Source organism: Euprymna scolopes, chromosome 35 (assembly GCF_053919585.1).
Source record: "Euprymna scolopes isolate OS-2025 chromosome 35, ASM5391958v1, whole genome shotgun sequence".
NCBI classification, from domain to species: domain Eukaryota; kingdom Metazoa; phylum Mollusca; class Cephalopoda; order Sepiida; family Sepiolidae; genus Euprymna; species Euprymna scolopes.
Window position 1 is genome coordinate 72,346,683 of NC_136516.1, and position 21,811 is coordinate 72,368,493.

A 21,811-nucleotide genomic window follows, 5' to 3' on the forward strand; every position below is an offset into this window, starting at 1 on the left:
TTGTTAAATAAAAACTATTCCGAAGTATATATATATATATATATATATATATATATATATATATATATATATATATATATATATATATATATATATATGTTATGAAATCTTCAGAACTTTTTAAAATCTATTCCCTGTTTCCTTTGTTTCGCTTCGTTTGACTCGTTGGTCTAGTGGTCTCCATCAATTCGCTGTTTTTATCTCATTGTAATACATCTTCTTATTCCAGTAGTGTCTTTCCTAGAACCGCAGGTTTGTGGAAGTTTCGTTCTGATGTTTTTCTTCTACTTTTAATCTTTGGTCTTTTTAAGACGAAGGTCATTAATCATCTCTCTTTGTGATAATTGTTCTTGTTAACTTCTTACATTAAACATTAAGTAGCTTAATGTCTTGTCTGGAGCGATTTCCATTATATATATATGGTAATCCAGACAGACTGTTTCGTTGTATCATAGCTTTTCAGCGTGTAGCATCAATCCTAAGGCAAGAATCGAACCTTCGAGTATCTAGTTGATTTTTGGCAGCTCTCATCACTGAGTTGCAGAACAAGTGCTGGTAAATGATGTGTACAATGTCCTTACCTAACTATTGATCGCCACCTTTATAGTGTTTTTTTTTTGTTTTTGTTTATTTACAAAGAGCTTTGCATATATATAAACAAACATTGCTTAAAAATAAATTCTTCTGCTTGATTTTAACATTTTTTATATTTTTAGTCCATTTTTCTAATGTTTTTTTTTGTGTGTCAAAGAAGAATTATTGTATGGTTTATATGTATCCCGAACGTTTTCGATTCTTCATCGAATTATCTTTATCTAGTAAGAACAAATGGGGAAAAAATTTTAAAAATCAGCCAAAAACACGCATGTGGAATCATTCAGACACCAAAAGAACGAACCAGCACTGTTCTAGAAGAGACGTGAACGATTTAAATTCCGGAATGCAAGAATAAGCCTCACGGGTTGAATTGCATTAAGTATTTTAAAATGTTGTCACTAGTTTCATATATAAACGAAAAACTCAGAAGAAAAAAGCATAAAAAAATGAGTAAAAAAAAAAAAAAGAAAAAATGCTTGAAAAAAAAGGGGGGGGGCAAAGTCAAAACGAACACACTAAGAGTTAGTTAAAATGTTCATTTTTATTTGAGTGAATTTTGAGCAGAAATATTCATCAACGGTGAACGAACGATTAAAAAAAAAAAATACGCTGGACGGATGAGGCACACGATAGAAGATACCATGAATCGTATGTTCGGATATAAATTTCCCCAATGCATAATATGATCAGAATAATATGATCAGAATAATATGATCGGAATAATATGATCAGAATAATATGATCAGAATAATATGATCGGAATAATATGGTCAGAATAATATGATCGAAATAATATGATCAGAATAATATGATCGGAATAATATGATCAGAATAATATGATCAGAATAATATGATCAGAATAATATGATCAGAATAATATGATCGGAATAATATGATCAGAATAATATGATCGAAATAATATGGTCAGAATAATATGATCGGAATAATATGATCAGAATAATATGATCGGAATAATATGATCAGAATAATATGATCAGAATAATATGATCGGAATAATATGATCAGAATAATATGATCAGAATAATATGATCAGAATAATATGATCGGAATAATATGGTCAGAATAATATGGTCGAAATAATATGATCAGAATAATATGATCAGAATAATATGATCGGAATAATATGGTCAGAATAATATGATCGGAATAATATGATCAGAATAATATGATCAGAATAATATGATCGGAATAATATGATCGGAATAATATGGTCAGAATAATATGATCGGAATAATATGATCAGAATAATATGATCGGAATAATATGATCAGAATAATATGATCGGAATAATATGATCAGAATAATATGATCGGAATAATATGATCAGAATAATATGATCAGAATAATATGATCGGAATAATATGATCAGAATAATATGATCGGAATAATATGATCAGAATAATATGATCAGAATAATATGATCGGAATAATATGATCAGAATAATATGATCAGAATAATATGATCAGAATAATATGATCGGAATAATATGATCGGAATAATATGATCAGAATAATATGATCGGAATAATATGATCAGAATAATATGATCGGAATAATATGATCGGAATAATATGATCGGAATAATATGATCAGAATAATATGATCAGAATAATATGATCAGAATAATATGATCAGAATAATATGATCAGAATAATATATGAATAAATATTGCATGGAAATATAATATAGTGAAACAAAACACGCAAAAGTAAATGAATTCTGAACGCAAATCATTTTTCCCCCAACTTAGAGAGTTAACTTTATATAATGATGGTTTCTTCATGAAAAATTAATCGTTTCCGCATTTCAAACATGATGCATATCATGAGGAGATATGCGATTGAGGTTGGCCGAAACAGTTGTATGTGTATAAAACGCTTTTCTTGGCTAATTTGTGAAAATTTGTTCCCTACATTTGCTGCAATTTTCATGATATTAACATATTTTTTCATTATAACTCTAGTTCTACACTATCAGTATATTAAAAAAATCATATTTAAAATTTAAATATATACTTCTATTTATTATGTATTTTTATAGATTATTTTATTTGAAATAGATCTTAAATTTTAATTTATTTCAGTTTAATGTTTTCTATTGAACTAGTCTTTTTATTTATTTTTTCCCCCGGGGAAACGTTTTCCATTGACAAGAAATTTATTTATAAATTGATTTCCTGAAAACGTTTTACGGCGCTTCTAGACTATTATGACGAAATTCCGAAAATCGCAAGACTGAATTTCACACGAAAACAATGATATCTACGTATTCCTCGTATTTTTAAGATGATTATATCCAAAAATTACGAAAATCGATAATGTAGAAAATTATCTATTAAAGAAAATAAAAATAGAATTTGATGAAAATAATCGTAAAACACAGGAGAGTTCAAAAGTTAGGTCATTTTCCGTTTGATTTAAACAAGATGGCCGAAATTTTTCACCTGATAACACGATTAAAGTTATTTTTGTTTAATAATTCAGTAATATTTAGGTAATTTTGACTGTATAATTTGGAAGCTATCATTGTAACTTAGAATTGACAAAAAAAAAAGAAGAAAAGAAATCAGAAGAGACCATTGTATTTATCTGAAAACTACATTTATCAAAAAAAAAAATAAATAAATAAAAAACAAAATTCCGACCTAATAGTGTAGAAGCGCCCTTCTAACATATTGGATATTTTCATTTTTTTTTTTTTCATTACTCAATTTATTATTAACTGAGTTTTTGTACTTCGCTTTAATCAATTCACACCCTCGGATAGCAGATTATAACAATATCGTTTGATGTATTACTTTAGCACTTTCATTTCTTTACTTCTATTGCAGATGCCTTTTAATTCACAATTTTTTTTAAATATATTTTATCGACTACATAAAAGACGATACCCACTTTCTCAACATCGACAGCTACATAATAGACTACATTCACTTTCGTAGCTATGTAAAAGACGACATCTGATTTCTTTGCAACATAAAAGACAACATCTGATTTCTCAATTGCATAAACAACTGGCAGATCGTCTGGCGTTGTCCGGTCGTAAAATACACTTAAATATGATATTTTAATTTATGTAGATTTCGTATTTATTATTATAGAGCCAATTCTCTATTGATTATTATATTGAACCCAATATTTAGTGGTGGTTTAAAAAGGTAATATATATATATATATATATATATATATATATATATATATGTATATATATATATATATATGTATGTATATATATATAATTTGAGTGCAATCAGTTAGAATCGAAACTAAAATATTTAGTTTTCCAGCTTTAGTTGTTACCATCTGAGCTAAGTCCATAAGAAATAAAATAAAGATAAAAATGTATATATGTGCATGCATAGAAGTAACACGTTTAGTCAACTTATGCCTGCCAGGTTTCATTTTTTTTTCATCCTTTGATGAAAAGAGCCTATCTTTGAAAATCTATGTGTAAATGATTATTTCTTTATTTTAATTCCTTATTTGAATATTTGATGAATAAATATAATTTATTGAATTTTTCATCATAAATTTTCTTGCTTGTTTTATATATATCTATAGTTTTAAATAAATATTAACAATTATTTTTAAATCAACAGACACTAGTGTTTCATGCTTATGCTATCATCAGTGTAAGGAATGATAATTATTGCTTGATTACGTATGATAGCATCTTATCTCCAGGCCACCAGCAATTAACACATGAATGGAAGGTAAATAAGTATCTAGAAATATCATGTTAGCAGGAATTTACAGTAAACAATCATAGGGAGTATTCAACAACTGAAAATTGGAATGTATTTTTCTGCTTAATAGTAAAATACCAGACTACACATTATGTTGTTATGTATGTCCATCCATCCATCCATCCAGCACGGCTGCAGTCGAGATTGACCGCACTACACGAGTGTGTAGTGTAATTCAAATCTTGTTGGTAGTTGAATACTTGATGCTTTGTCAGGGCTTTCAAGGGTATTTTTATTGTAACGCCATCACTAGACGGGGTGCCTACAACAGTTTAAGAGACTCCCATATACCCTTGGGAGAAGGATAGACAGTGCTAGTTTCTCAACCTGGTATTTTACCTTGCAGTACATACAGCACCTTGCCTTTCCAAATGGTCACCCACCTAATACTGACCAGGCTCAACGTTGCTTAACTTCGGTGATCTGGCGAGAACCGGTGTGTCAACATGATTGTACCATTATATATATATATATATATATATATATATATATATATATATATATATTGAGCACGTAGTACAATGGGGAAAGGAGTGGCTGGTTACTTTTAATGCATCTAAAACCAAGCTTCTCTCTTTACATCATCAACATTCTAATCCACATTTGTCATCAATTGAAATGAATGGCTCTCGTCTTCAGGAGGCCTCAAGTTTTGACAAGCTTCTGGGCTTGACCATTACTCCTGATCTTAAATGGAACACGTATATCAAATCTGTTGCCAAGGCCGCTGGAAAAATGGTGGGATCTTTCTATCGATCCAGTAGATATCTCACTGCTGATGCTATTCTCTATCTATATAAGAGCCAGGTACGTCCAAGGATGGAATACTGTTGCCACATCTGGGCAGGAGCTGCTAGAAAGAACTTGTCCTGCCTTGATAGAGTTCAAAATAGACTTCGTAGCCTCGTAGGAGATGTCCTTTTCTCCTCCTTGCAACCTCTATCTCACAGAAGAGATGTTGCGAGTTTGTCTCTGATGTATCGTTATTTTCATGGAAAGTGTTCAACTGAACTTCAATCTATGGTCCCCCCTCGCCAAACTTTCACAAGAAACACTCGTCTAGCTGTAAACACTATCAATAATTTCCCCCACTCTTTATCTGTGCCTAAACCTAAACGTAGATTCCATGAACAAAGCTTCTTTCTTAGAACTGCACGCCTGTGGAATTGTCTTCCGTTTTCCTGCTTTCCGGCTGACTACAATATGGTTTTGTTCAAGTCTAAAGTAAATAAGTTCTTGATGAGCCGTTCCATATAAGTTATTAAATTTACCAAATTTTCATTACTAATGATTACTATATTGACCAACTTCTACTGTACACTCTTTAACCTTTATCCTTGAGTGGCCTCTGGGCCTTGATAATGTGGTGATGCCTTTGTAAAAAAAAAAAAAAAAAAAAAAAAAAAAAAATATATATATAAAGCTGAACGTGTGTGTGTGTGGTCACGAATAGGCTCCTATATGGTTGATTATTTTAAAAAACTGATTACATATAATGATAGAAGATGTATCGAGGATCAGGAATAGGTATGTTTGATTTGGCAGAACGGTGGTTCATAAAAATTGTGGGGTCTGCGTTCACGCAGTATGAAAAAAAAAATGAAAAAAAAAAAAACGTTTACAAGAGTTTTTGATATAGATGTACATAATAATACTTTGATAAGTATGTTTCAACTTAAATAGGGATGGTATAATAAAATTGTAGGGTCTGCATTTGCGCCTGTACTCTATGGAAATATGGCACAAACTTTAACAAAGACTTTTCATATCCATTTGCGTAAGTATACTTTGATAATTATGTTTCAGTTTGAAGAGATATGGTATAGTAAAATTATTGGGTGTTCGTTCGCGCCTGACCTCCATAGAATGTAAATATGTCACAAAGTTTAACAAAGTTTTTTAAAAGGGGTGAGGGTCCACAATAACACGTTAACTTTAATCTTAATTCACGTTAGCTTTTATTTATTTTTTTGAGTTGAACCATATTGTGTCGAATAAATTCACCTCATAAATTCATGTTCTTATTAAAGTGAAAGCCAAAAAAAAAAAATAAGTCGGAACTTTAGACAATTCTCGACACAAATTTTGCATAACTCTGTTTTTTCCTTCTCCACTTACACGTGGCACTCTTTTGAAAATAGATAAATAGATAAATAATAAAAAATAAGAACGTTACTTGTTATCGTGTCAAAAGAAGGAAAAAATCCTGCTCACGTGATTATGTGTCTTTTTAAAAACATTTACATGACTTTTTTATTTTTATTTATATATCTGTTTAAGCTGTTTTTGCCAGTGTACTAGAAGGAATTCAGTTGATTGCAACCCTTTCTGCATGTTCTTTACATTACAATAGTACAACCCTGAATTCGACGGTGCAATACTACACCGTTCAATACTGTAAAACTGAAACAAAGTCGTTCTGCTTGAAAAGGGCGCCATTTTCTTCTTATTCATATTTATATCGATTCTTTGCTTTAAAAAACTAAAATAATTACGTGTTTACTTTTTTAATATCCCATTTTGCTGTTTCGGATTATTTTACTAAAGTAAGTAAAGCTTCATTATTTTTCAAAACTGTTTTTGTTTCTTTGTTTTTCGATATTTCGTCGATATTATTTAGTAAGAGTGTTTAGCAGAAAAGCCAACAAACGACTATGTTACCATAGTTAATAAAAGTTCAGTTGGTGTGTTTTTTTGTTTTGAAATAGTTTTTAATGCTCTTTACTTGAAATAATTTCAGCGAACCGCAATTAAAACAAAATTTGAGACGATAACTACTTAAATGAGTACTTCTGCTAGTATGTACATTATATATATATATATATATATATATATATATATATATATATATATATATATAGACAAAAAAGCTTTATAAGAAGTTTTGTCTTTTTCATTGCAGGTGAGGCATATAAATCGTTGAAGTCGGTGTCAGATAAAAAACAAGCTTTAATCTAATTATTTTTCCATTCTTAAAATGTAAAAAGAATTCTAGGCGTTAACTCGTTCCAGTCTGATTGAGCACTACAATCTTCTCATTTAATCTTCTCAAATGACAATGTTTACAAACATCTACATGCCAAAAACTTGTCAGAGAAAAGAAAAATTGGGAAAATACTAGAGAGAGAACTAAAACCATCGGATAGTTTGGTTTTCAACTTGAAAAAAAAAAAAATTGTTAAATGTGAGGAAAAAGTTGAGTATCAGTCAATTGAGAGTACTAACACTAATAACTGGATTTCTAATCGGCGATAAATTTTGAGCGATTTTTTTCATGGAAATCGCTCATGACAAAGCATGAAGCCAATTGATGTAAGGAGGTAAAAAGAAAAACACCTCAAGATAAAAAATTAGCCAACTGTTAAGGGTTGAGACATGTTGAACAGAGTGCAGTCTCGATACTGAGTGTGAAGTATTTTCCAGCAACAAAGATGCCAGCAGTAATTGCTAGTAACAAAGATGGCGGCCAAGAATCAAATGTGGTCCGTGACGTAGTTAATGGCGAACTGATTGAATCTAAAATTCAACAATTTTTATAGTAACTTTGGAAGATTTTCATTGGTTGGTTAGCACAGCCAGTGGTTATAAAAATGATTGGCGAAATCATTGGTGTCATACACCCATTAGTCCTCTGATGGGGAAGGTCTCCTAGCGGCTTCGGGGGCAGGGAGACAAGGTAGAGTACTCATCAAGGATCCGTTCTTGACACTCAGCCGACAGGTGAGGGGCCGGGAACCGGCCCAGCACCTATCGGACTGAGGTATGCTGCCTGGGTAATACCTAGGAGGTCCACTCTCCCAGGCCTTGCCACTGGGATTTCCGGTGGAGTAAGTTTATCGCTTACTGCCTGAGGCGCCCGACTGGGGAATGCCGACGGGGTTACTCAGGCAATTTTTACAATTGCAGGAGTGCTCCTCCTTTAGGGGAGCCTGCTGGATCCCCACTTTCCGGCCTTGTGCCACATTTTGCTGAGGTGGGCAAATAAACTCTCTACCCCCATTAATAAGAAGCAGAGGATAAAATTTGTGGCCTTTTTTTATATACAAATGTTTGGATCATATCCAAGGTTAGAGCCCTCGCAGTTTGCAAGACGTTCACTTTTACACAAAACTCAAACAAATAAAAATTAAATGGGACAAGAAAGTCACAATTTTTCTTTTTAATAACGTCATCATTTGATACATATTTTAGACAAATACCGAAGACTAGAGTAGCAATTTATATTTGAGACACTTTTTAAATTTATGCAAAATAAAGAAATGTAAATAAAACATGAAAACGGTAATCATCCTTTTTTTTACAACTTTAACATGTTTTGAAATTTCCAAGATGAATGCTCATAATGTATATTATTTGGAGTATTCGGACTCATCATGAGCTGTATCTTCTGCTTGGTGCAGATTGTGAACCCACGTGAATTATATTTCCTTCCGATCCAGGGCAAGTTGGTTGATGGATGCCCAACTGTTGAGGGATGTCGATCAAAGATATTTTCTCTCCATTTTCTCCCTGGCTTTCCCTACCTCTTTTTGCCTTTTAACATATCCTCAAAGCATAACTTTGACAGACCAGTGGTTTATCGTTTGACATGGCCAAAAAGTATACGGGTTTTACTTTTGATTTGGTTATTCAGAATAGTGTTATCGTGTGTATCCATTTTTTTTTTTTGCAGGTTGTTATCCTCATCTTCATGGTTGTTGTTGTTTCACTAAACACCATCGGATAGCTTGATTTTTAATTTCAAAATAATAAAAAATTAAATATGTTCAATATGTGGAGAATGCTGAGTATCAGTCAATTGTGAGAACTGACACTAACAACAACTATAAAGATGAGGATAACAGTCCGCAAAAAAAAAAAAAAATGAATAACAAATTATGAAGCCTCATCTGAAAGGATTTATACATTATATATGTATATATTTTAGATTTGTCTTTACATAAGCAGTAGTTTGTTGCTACACAGTCATGCTTATGTAAAGACAAATCTAAAATTTAACTTGCTCTACTGCTGTATTGAGCACTCTTGTATAAACCTCATATTTCGCTGGTTACCCTACCTTTGGAAAATAGCAACCTCAAATTATATATTTGTTATCTTGGATATTATTCTCATAACGTTTTGGCTAATGTAAGCTCTAATCTTATTTAGTTTTTTTTTTTTTTTTTTTTTTTTACATAGGCGTCACCACTTATCAAGGCCGATAGGCCACTTAAGGATAGGGGTTAAAGAGTGTAGAGTAGTCAAAAGGACAATATAGTAATCGATAGTAATGGAAGTTCGGTAAATTTGTTAACTTAAGTGGAACGGCTCATCAGAAACTTGTTCACGTTGGACTTGAAGACAACCATATTATAGACAGCTGGAAAGCAGGAAAACGGAAGACAATTCCACAGGCGTGCAGTGTGCAGTTCTAAGAAAGAAGCTTTGATCATAGAATCTATGTTTAGGTTTAGGCACAGATAAAGAGTGGGGAAAATTATTGATAATGTTTTCAGCTAGTCTAGTGCTTCTTGTGAAAGTTTGGCGAGGGGGGACCATAGATTGAAGCTCAGTCGAACACTTTCCATGAAAATTACGATAAAGCAGAGACAAACTCGCAACATCTCTTCTGTGAGATAGAGGTTGCAGCGAAGAGAAAAGGACATCTCCCACTAAGCCACGAAGTCTATTTTGAACCCTATCAAGGCAGGACAAGTCTTTTCTAACAGCTCCTGCTCAGATGTGGCAACAGTATTCCATCCTTGGATGTATCTGGCTCTTATATAGATAGAGAATTGCATCAGCAGTGAGATATCTACTGGATCGATGGAAGGATCCGACCATTTTTTCCAGCGGCCTTGGCAACAGATTTAATGTACGTATTCCATTTAAAATCAGGAGTAAAGGTCAAAACTTGAGGCCTCCTCAAGACGAGAGCTATTCATTTTAATTGATGCCAGATGGGGATCAGAACGTTGATGATGTAAAGAGAGGAGCTTGGTTTTAGATGCATTAAAAGTAACAAGCCACTCCTTTCCCCATTGTACAACGTGATCAAGATCAGAGGAGAGAGAATCGGAGAGAACTTGGTCGTTTACTGTCTTAGATGTGCTACCATAGATGGTAGTGTCGTCAGCAAAAATGTCTACGAATGATGTAAGGATGTGATTTTGAAGATCATTAATGTAGATCAGGAAAAGAGTTGGGCCCAGGATGGACCCCTGAGGGACTCCAGCATTTATACTGTGAGCTTCTGATTTTTGCCCATCAACTACTACTCTTATGAACCTATCAGAGAGAAATGATTTAATAATTGAGAAGACATTTCCAGCTATACCATAGCTGGAGATCTTGTGAAGTAAACCTTTATGCCATACCCTATCAAAGGCCTTTGATATGTCAAGAGCAATTGCCCTAGAAAGGTTGCCTCTGTCGAGAGATTCGCTAATCCTATGAGATATAACTGCAAGCACATCTGCTGTAGATCTAGCAGAATGGAAACCATATTGTGTGTCACTAAGAAGGTTATTTTTGCTAAGATGGTTGATTACTTCTCTATTTAACACAGATTCCAGCAACTTACTCATGACGCACAGGAGACTTATTGGCCTGTACTGAGAGGGGGATGAACGATCACCTGAATTCTTAAATACAGGGCATACTGATGAGATGTTCCAGGGTGATGGGAAGCAATTCTCCTTAAGAAAACGTTTAAACAGTTTTGTAAGTATGGGTGCTAGTTCTGGTTGAAGTTTTTTGAGTACTATAATTGGAATACCGTCAGGGCCTGGTTGCTTTACTGGAATTAAGGTTCTTGATTAGCTTGGCAACATCACGTACAGATATCACATAGTGTGTTTTCTGATACAGGAGGAAATATTGGGGGTTGGCGGCCTTGGTCGCAAAAGGTAGAATTGGCTGCAAAGTTCTTGGCAAAGAGTTTGGCTTTGTCTGATGCTGACAAGATTAACTCAGGTCCATTGATGATAGTTGGGATAGAGCACACGCTTCTGTTCAGAATTCTGTATGCAATTTGCCAAAACTGGTGGGAGGGACGATAAAATGAGAACAAGTTCCCCTTGTATAAAAATTCTGCACAGATTCAGAAGTTCGAAAAAATAGACCTGAACTAAGATCGAAGATTAAATCGACTGAAAAGTTGTGAGAAAAATACCCAAGAAGAGAACAAGTCCAAATAATCGAAATAATACAGATGTAACATTTTGGGCCATTCTCAAGTAACAATCAATATATCAATTTTCAGAAGCTTTTATATATATATATATATATATATTTTTTTTTTTTTACTTTTTGGTTACCATTTATTAAGGCCAAAAGTCATCGAGAACAAGAATGGGATAGAACGACTGCGAGCAGAAAGTGATCAATGGTATGAACTAACTTTGATTTTATGAGATAGTTAATTACAAGTATGTGTTAATATTCGGTTTAAAGACAACTATGTTGTAGTCTGCAGGAAAGTAGCCCCACGGTTATATGCTCCACAGATGAGGATTCCTTTCAAAGAAGCGTTGTCCATGAAAATGATGCTAGGCACATTGAGGAAGAAGGGAAAGTGTTTTTCTGTTGTGAAAGTAAAATGAATTTTTTTGCTATGAATGTTGAACAGAATAGGTTAATCTTCACTAGATTATGAAGTTGATTTTGAACTCTGTCTTGGCAATGGAGGCAAAGTTACTACTTTTTTATACAAAGCACATGAAATAAACATAAAATTTGGTACTTAAGCGCTTATGTTACCGTGCTGAAATAATAACGTTATTATTTAGAAAGACATTCTTAGCAAGGGGAGGGGAAGGTCTTTTGTAATTATTCTGTACTTTCACATTATAATTTAATGATAAAAAAAAAGATATCGTAAAACTTGAATTTAACTTGAAAATACTATAAAAAGATAGCACAGTAACATGAGTGCATAAGCACCTGAAATTTAAATTGAACAAGAAAGTGGCAAACGTTTTTTAATAACTTTATTATTTTGTGACATTTTCGATACATATTTTATTCGTGACTACAGTAGCATTCAATATTTCAGAAACTCTTGTTATTTTGAAGATATTTGTATGAAGTATGTAATATAAAATTGTAATTTAAAAGGAACAAACAGACAGACAGCAGCATTCATCGTAGATGGCTTGAACCAGCTTCTTCCAAAGGAAGAAGAATCATGGGAATATTAAATTTACAAGACGTCTTCAGTTGCTTGTATACGATGGTCAGGGAGGATGACAACGTTAGGTTTTTGTAGTTCTTGCAGGGAAGTGTCAACGTTGTCCTACATACAATGCCTAGTATTCTCAAATGGTAACTCGTTCGGTACTAATCAGGCTCAACGTTAATTAACTTCAAGTGTGTAAAAAAAAACAACAACAAAAAAAAAAATCTTGGATTCATAAGACAAAAAAATCCAACCTTGATCCCCCTTCAGGGTCTGTGGTGCAGTGGATAGAGGAATTGAATCTCTACAGTTTCAGGTGAGCATTGTCTGAAGATAGTGGTTTCAATCAACAACTAGTCTCTTCCTCTAGAACAGGTTACAAAAGAAAGACCCTAACTTAATAGGTCCCATCCTGTCCCATCGCTATAATGTGGCATCTCATAGAATGTGATCCGACAAACTTAGTGCACTTGTACCCCCCCCCCAATGTATTGAACAACCTAACTAGCAGTAAAATCCCACTCCGTCACTGTAAAGATCCAAAAATGCTGAAAACATTCTATTCAAATTTCTTTCCTTGAATCATTTGCATTTAAAATTTCCTCCTTGCTCTCTCTTTCTTCAGCTGTACCATCCCCTTCATTCAGTCACAAAAGACAATGGATACTCCCTGTAAGGGTAGCTGGACATGTAACTGTAAGGCAAGGGTTGCACAATCCCTAATCACACTTCTCCTGAATCGGTATTGCTTGAGTCCAGTGGAAGAGGAAGTCCAGGACGACTGGAAACAATGCTGTGATAAGCGGAGAGCACATACAACACCTGAAATTCCCAGATGTTCACCCGTTTTAGTACTGACCAGGCTCAATGTTGCTTAACTTTGATGATCAATTTAAATGTAATGTGCACAGACATCTTGCTATACAACTCCCCACTTAAGATGCCCACTATAAATCTAGTTCCTAGTTACAGTAGCCCGTTATGCTTTAGCGACAATATGCCTTGTTTAAGTTGAAATAAAGTTTTACAAAACAAACAAAAAACAACTCGCACGTTAATAATTTATGATTTGCTGCAACCCTAATACATCTCAACTGATTAATCGTACATATTTACAAAAAAATTATTCTCTTTCTGAAGACGAGATTTACCTCGAAAATTCAAGGAACATAACAATATGATAACATACTGGCTCGATACATTACGTTGAAATAATTTTTAATTGGAAATTATTAAAATCTTTCAAAATTGTCATTTATTCTGTTTACCTTTTCTCATATCCAATTGTGTTTTTCTACAGAACTGAATTTTCTACAAAACTACCTCCAAATGAACACTATGCACAATGCTTCGAGCAAACTACAACATTCTTCTCAATCTTTTAAAATTAGTTGCTAAAAGAATTGATGCAAGTTTGATATCAAGTTTTTGGTATCAGTATCCACCATTGACAAATACTCAACTTTCTCCCCATAGACAGATTTAATTAAAAAGGAAAAGGAAAGGAAAAGGACCTATTCTACTGTTCATGCACTAGATCGACTTGTATATCATATAATATAGTTGATTATTTTATGAGACAAACGAAATGTTGTCAAAGAAATAATGACACTAGGTGCAGCTTGTAAAGATTCAAATTAGTTTTAAAGATAATAGACGACCCGTGATACATTGGATCAACAATGGTTCAGTGTACATTGTGCTTACATGACATGATTAGAAATAAACAATATATATATCTTTGTCTTCTTTATTTATGTCATTCATTTATTTACCATAAAGCTGTTAATTTGTTGCACGGCTTTTCCATGATGTATTGAAGGCCATTCTGTGTATCCGTGTGTAACAGCCATCCAGTCTCTTCTTCAGTGCATCTGTAAGAGTCCATGCTTCAGCAGCAGAGAGAAGGACTGTTTCTACTTTCAACTTTTCTAAGAGAGTGGATGACCATATCTTCCTTAACTTGTGACATGCACTCCATGCCAGTGCTTAATGGTGACCTACCATCAGTATCAGTGAAAGTACAGCAGAGAAGGATGAGAGTAGCCGGTCACTGCATGAGACATAGCAAAGAGGAAGCCAGCAAGCTAGTTCTCTGGATACCAACAGATGGAAACCCAAATTATGGTAGAAAAAGAATGACCTACATTGACAATCTGCTACAGGACACAAGATTGGAAAGTGTTCGGGGCCTGCAAACTGTCATGCAAGATCGAGGGAACTGGAAAAGTCGTGTAGATTCGGTGGTGAAGCATCTGGAAAGACGACGGAGATGAAGAGAGAGAGAGAGAGAGAGAGGGAGAGAGATTTACATCATCCTGCTATTGTAACTAATATTACTACTTTAGTCTTTTCTTTATTTGCTCCAAACTTCTTATTGATCACTGAATAGTGCTCAGTATTAATCAATGTAGAAGTTCACATTTGGAACACATCATTAAATAACAAAGCAAAGACATTTTATTATTTGGATTATTAGCACTACTGCTTTCATCGCGAATATTATTCTCACAACGTTTCAACTGATGTCACTTTTGACCTTCATAAGGAGTATCCTGTTGAAATCGGAAATATTTCTGTCAAACTCAGGGACCTGTATGAAATTTCCCCCAAAAAAAACAAAAAAAAAAAACATGAGTGACTAGAAGTTTTAAATAATTCACAACTGTATTATTAGTCATGGCTGACAGAACCGTGGATTAAATAAAGAGTTCCGTTTGAAATTCCATACATATTCACGAGTTCGACAAGATACACCTGAAGAAAGTTATATTGGCTGAAACCTTGTGAGAACAATGCTCGAGATGAGAACAGTAGTCTGAATAATCCATATATTCCAAATTATTAATCCTCATCTCAAAAATTCAGAAACATTAAAAAAAAAGATTGTTGGGCATTCACGACTGAAACATGGTGGACAAGTCAGAAAAACTAAAGCTTATTCATAGTAAATGAAGTTGGGCCACCGAAAGGGTTGTCATTGTTGTTAATGATTTCATGAGTTGCATTTTCTTTTTCTTTTCTTTTTTTTTTTTTTTCAAGGAGTGAAGTGGGGTGGGGCACCTTGTAACATATAATTTTTTTTATTGATTTTTCCTGAACACTAATCCAGCAGTCACAACAGGGGTATGGACACAGAATCTAGGATTAAATAAGTGGCATTAAAATAATAATCCATAAATGTCTTATAGAAACAAAATAAATAAAAAGACGGTGACCAAAAGCCAGCACAGGAAGGAACAAATAGAAAATCAGTTAAAAAGGAAAATCTCTATTATAGTATTCTGAATATTTGTCCGTCTGTTTCGTAATTATTCTAAACTAGCCTGGGTGCCCGGCGTTGCCCGGGTGTTTGTAGGTGTGTGCTGAGCAAAAAAAAAAAAAAAAAAGTGGTAGTAGGCAAGCAGGCCTGAACCCGTATCACGAAGGAGGAAAATAACGTAGAAAATAAAAAGTGACGTTTTTGCCATTGCGTCCATCGCCAAACCAGATGTGGCAAAGATTTAAATTAAGGCTAGACAATAAAAGAGGGGGATGACTTTCGAAAATATCAGCGAAAAAAGCGACCCCTCCTTGTAGAAAAGTGCCCAGTTGAGGGTGAAGGAATTAATGTTTTTAGACAATTTTTCGATATTTGTCGTCTAAAGGGTCAAGCTTCAAAACGATACCGATCTCGTGAAAATCCGTCACCTCTGTCGAAAGTTTTAGGCAGACATGCAAACATACATACACTCATTTAAACAGATAGTCGAGATTTATATTATAGATGGAATGTGTCTGTTTTATTCAATTAGACAAGTCTGAATAAAAAAAAGACCTTGCAAATCAATGAGGAAGTAATTTATGTAACATTTGTTACATAAATTAATAATTGTTTTTTTTTTTTTTCAAGGTTGCTTTTTAAATGATGTAATTAAAGGGATGAGTCACAACAAGATATGTCAATAGTTTTTATGCTTTTTTCAAGATAGTATATAAATATAACAATACCAATATGATTTTTCGCATATCTCTATGAGACTCGTTCCAAAAGTAAAGACTTCAAAAAGTTGAAGATCTATGAAGGCGGGAGTGGTACTATTAAAACGAATGACCTTTTATGCTCCAGGACTTATTTTTCTACATAGTCACTATGATTCTCAATGCACTTTCATCAGGAATTCAACGACATATCTCTGCTTCAGACACACGTCCTTGACAAGGTTTGCCTTTTTAGAGTCTCACACCATCAATATCTGCAATAGAGAGATGAAACTTTCAGGTCATGAATGCGTAAGTTCAGTCATGATAACAATGCAATTTTCAATCACCTCTGATCCATTTGGACGGAATAAAAAATAGGAGCCATTACCTTTGGAACTCTCCTCATATATGGCAGAATCGCATTGACACACCGGATCTCGTCAGATCACCAAAGTTAAGCAACGTTGAGCCTGGTTAGTACCAGATGGGTGACCATTTGGGAATTCTAGGAGCTGTATGTGCTCTCCGCTTATCTCAGCATTTGTTTTCAGTCATCCTGTATACACACTTCACTTGCCACTGGTATTTAACAACGTCAACTAAGGAGAAGTGTGATTGGAGATTGCACACCTCCTGCCACAAAAAATTTCACGCGCACACACACACCTACATGGGTATCTATAGTCTGTCAAAGACTGAAGGAGCCTTACTTATATATATATATATATACTAGTTGTACGAACCATGCATTACTGTTAATTAGTGTGGTTAAACGAAAAAAAAGAGAAAGTGCATGAATCTTATATGCATAATTTCACAATACTTTTGATTTTTCTATTTTATGTGTAGTTATAAAGATTTTCTGGCTTACCCGCTCTAGAACATGCAAACATATAATTACCTATGTGAGAGGCAATCATTGTGTTTATATAAACCACACAGTTGCAAAGATTGTCACTTAGCGTTGTAAAGTAATTCTGAAGTAATGTTTTTAGGTCACCATTTGCCCATGTATGGAGTACTGTTGTCATATTTAGCCTGGTGCATCTGCTACTAATCTCTCACTCCTGGACAGGGTTCAAAAGAGAGTCGCCAACCTGATAGGTCCTGAACTGTCATCTAAGCTTCAGTCTCTGTCTCATCGACGAAATGATGCATCCCTCTGCCCATTCTACAAGTATTTTAATGGTAAATGTTCTGACGAACTACAAGCACTTGTACCCCCTCGATGTAAATACCTCCGACAAACCCGACAAGCAGCTAAATCCTACCCCTACACAGTAGAGATCCCTAGATGTAAGAGAGCTTTCTACTTCAATAGTTTTTTTTCCCCCAGAACCGCTAGACTTTGGAACTCTCTTCCAGGATTCTGCTTCCCCAACTGTACAGACATGCAGAAGTTCAAATGTAATGTGAACAGACTTCTTGCTGCTCATCTCCCTTCATAATGTCCCTGTAAATTATGTTGCTGATAGAAGCCCCCTACTTCAAAGTGGCACTGTGCCTTGCTTGGGGTGAAAATGGAATTAAAAAAATTAAAAATTAAAAAAATCTGCGATGCCAAAAACATTTTATTCTATTTTTTCTAGAAACTATAAAGAAATCATCAAATATTTGATAAGGTAATATATTGTTACTTGTGGGACCTGTGGAAATTCCACAGTGGACTCATTCATAAGTAATATACTGATGTTGGTATTCTGTAGATGTTCAGCATAAATGGAGGTGCTCTGATATTATTGTAGATTTTCTGTTAAAACTGCAAAAGTATTTATCTAAGCTAGCACGAACGCCCGGCAAGGCCCGGTCATAAGTACGCTTAAATATGATATTTTAATTCTTGCAGATTTTGTATATATTATTATAGAGTTAATGTTCTGTCGATTTATTGAGGCCACTAATATATATCTATACTGGAAGCCAAATTGAATATTGAAATACTCATATCTTTGGTACTATGGGATGAAACTACATGAAAATTTGCAGGCTTTTTAAAGATACTATTCTATGGTTAAAATTTTATGACAATTAGTAAAAAAGAACCTATATTTTCAAACCAATAAACTATGCCCAAATTTGCCTATATTTGTATACATAGTGTGCTGCAGGCCAGCTTCAGTTTTCCCACTTCGGTCCTCTCCTCTGTGGCCTTGCCAGGCCACTAATATATGCACACACGCATACACGTTTTCGTGTATTTTCATTGTTATTTTTTAACTGACAACATAGGAATAAAAGGGCAAAAATTACAAAAACATAAAGAATTTTTTTTTCTTCAGTCACACAGCTAAATAATAGCTAAACCTTTAAACTGGGTTATTCACTCAAACATTCACCATTAAATGCACCAGAAAGATTTCGCCTGTTTCCATAATGGGGACACGTGTACTTTCTTCATCGCAGATGGTGATGCACAGCGAACGCTCTCGGCGTTTTTACAAGATAATCTGATATTTTGTGCGGAGTTCGTATAGTTTGCTTTTTTTATTTATTTATTTTTTTTTTAATAATTTACGTTAAATGTCATCAAATGGCAATTCAAACATTTCTCATTCATCTCGGAGAGCATCTAACATCTATACTAACATACGAACAGAAGTATCCTGATACGTAGGGTAGTAAATTATGAGTGAATAGCAGAATTTTAAATGCATAATTTATTCAAATGCTCCAATAGTAAAAAAAAAAAAAAAAAGGCGCTATTATTGCTTACAATGAAAGAAAAACAAAAAAAAATGGACAAATATTCATTTTGTTAACAAACACTGTTACTTTTTGTGTCATACAGGAATAATCAATGTGAATTTAATATTCCTTTGACACTTTCCTTTGGAGGAAGCCGGTTCAATCCACCTAGGGTGAATGCCATATAACAAAAACTGCTAAATAGACATACACAGAGAATTTTGGACAGATATGGTAAAAAAAATCCCCAAAATGGAGTGTTTTTATTAGCCCTAAAAGAGCCCCTGGGACACACCCATGAGTTATCACGAAGTATAGACAAACAAAATTATATAGAAATCAGTTAGTTACAACTTTTCAGAAAGTTTTATAAAAATCCAAGGCAACAATTTTCTTTAAATAAGCACAAAAGTGTCAATTTTAGCCATTTTCACCCAAAAAGCACCCCCAGGAGGGCAACCGGAGATTTTATGGAAAATCCGTTCTTTTACTTTTTTACTTATATCATGTTTAATGTTTGTGCAAAATTTCAAAAAAATTCAAGGCATAGTTATTGAGAAAAGTGCAGACAGACGAACGAAGGAACGGAAAGGATGAATTTACAGGTCAACCCTCCTTTTGAAGGGGTAGCAACAATTTATTATGTCATGTGTCTATATTACATTATCTAAAACGTGAGTATAACAATCAAGATGAGAACAGCAATCCAAACAATGCAATAATACATTTTCGGTTGAGAAGAAAGTTCTTGCGGAATTTTTAATTTTGATTTCAAATGATGTATTTTCATTTTTGAATGCAGGCGAAACCATTACGGCGGTGAAGTATTGTCAACAAATGGATGAAATTCATTAGAAACTTCGACAACAACACCCAGCATTAGTTAACAGAAAAGGCTTAATTCTCCTCCACAACAATGCCCGACTGCACATTGCTAAACCGACTCTGCAGAAGTTGAACGAATTGAGCTACGAAACTCATCCGCCATACTCTCCAAACTTCTCACCTTCCAACTATCACTTTTTAAAGCATCTCAACAACTTTCTGTGTGAGAAATAATTCCAAAACTTAAGCGATATCAAAAACGGCTAGAGCGACTTCATCGCCACTAGAATGCAATATCTTTACGTTACTGGCACTTGTTCTGCATTGGCAAAAGAGTGTTGATTTTGATGATGCTTATTTCGATCAATAAATTTTTGTTCGAGCTGAGATATGTTCATCTGAATTTAAAAATTTAAAACCGCAAGAACTTTCTTGTCAACGTGATATTAATAAATCAGTTTAATATTAAGTCATGGGAAAAAACTGCTGGAAGCTATAGTCAGCTTGCAGACATCCAAGCTAGTGATGGGATGATTCCAATATTTTTCCTGATTCTGATACAATTACCGATTACAATTCTAAAATAGTCTAATCCTCTTTTTTTTTTTTTTTTTTTCGGGCGACAGTGAAGGGGAATTTAATAGAGAGTCAAAATCTACTTTGAAATGTTGATATAATTTCATTTTTAATTTGACAAACTTTATATATTTTACCTAAGATTTTGATAAAATCATTGTGAGATTTTCAGCTGTATTTTTCACTTGTGCCATTTTTTCCTATTTATTCACGTGCTACTTTTATTGTGCCATTTTTACCGTAATTAGTTATTAAGATCTAAGAATCTTTAGTTTTACAGGTAGTTTAAAATCAACAAATATTTCATATTATTTGGACTGCTGTTCTCATCTCGAGTGTCATTTTCACAACTTTTCGGTCGATGTAACCTCAGACCTTCTTCAGGTGTATCTTGCCAAACTCTGGAATGTTTCTGTTGAACTCAAGAATGTGCAAAGGATTTTGAACGGAAGCCTTTATTTATTCATGGGAGTAGCATGCTCTCGTTCTGTCAGCCATGACTGGATAAAGGTCCTAAATAATTTGCAATTGTATTTTTCAGTCACACACACACTTAGGATTGAATCTTCAACCTTTAAGAGAATATCACTTTATAACTGAATTTTTCCAAGTACTTTAACCACTCTGCTATAGATTCTTTTGCAGTGATTAGAGTTATAACACTAACACTAACCTCTTTCATAACTCGTTTTTTGTATGGCTCTAGCTCTGTACTAATCCTTTTGCTAATGTATTAAATTGAATTGTTTGTTTTTATGACAAAAAAAAATGCAAATTGGATGTAACCTGATCTTCTTCATGTGCATCTTTTTAAACTTGTGAATCTTTATGGCAAACTAGGAAATCTATATGGAATTTCTAACTAAAACCTTTATTCAGTCCACATATTGTTCTCGTCCTATCAGCCATGTCCGGGTGGAAATGTTATTTTTAGTCATCATTACCTGTAGTAAGGATTTTCCAGTAATATTACATTAATTGTAGTTAGGTCATTCTATGCTGAAACGGTACATATGTTTTGCATAACATAATATAATTAACACTTGTACCTGGTCATGGCTGACTGAATAAGAAGAATCCCTTCCCATGAATAAAATAATGGATTCACTTCCAAATTCTGTATAAATTCACTAATTCGAAATAAAGATTCTTAATTTCAAAAATCGTCCACCTGAAGAAAGTCAGAGGTTACATCGCCCCGAAACATGAAAATACCACCCAAATGAGGATTGTAGTCT

General features: G+C 33.8%; 1 protein-coding gene and 1 pseudogene across 4 annotated transcripts in view; one reads left to right on the top strand and one right to left on the bottom strand.

Moving 5' to 3' along the window:
- LOC145259924 (membrane progestin receptor gamma-B-like) overlaps positions 1–21,811 on the bottom strand; it is a 204,058-nt gene that overhangs the window by 64,119 nt on the left and 118,128 nt on the right. The gene's annotated exons all lie outside the window — the stretch shown is intronic.
- LOC145260007 (5S ribosomal RNA) lies at positions 16,892–17,008 on the top strand (annotated as a pseudogene).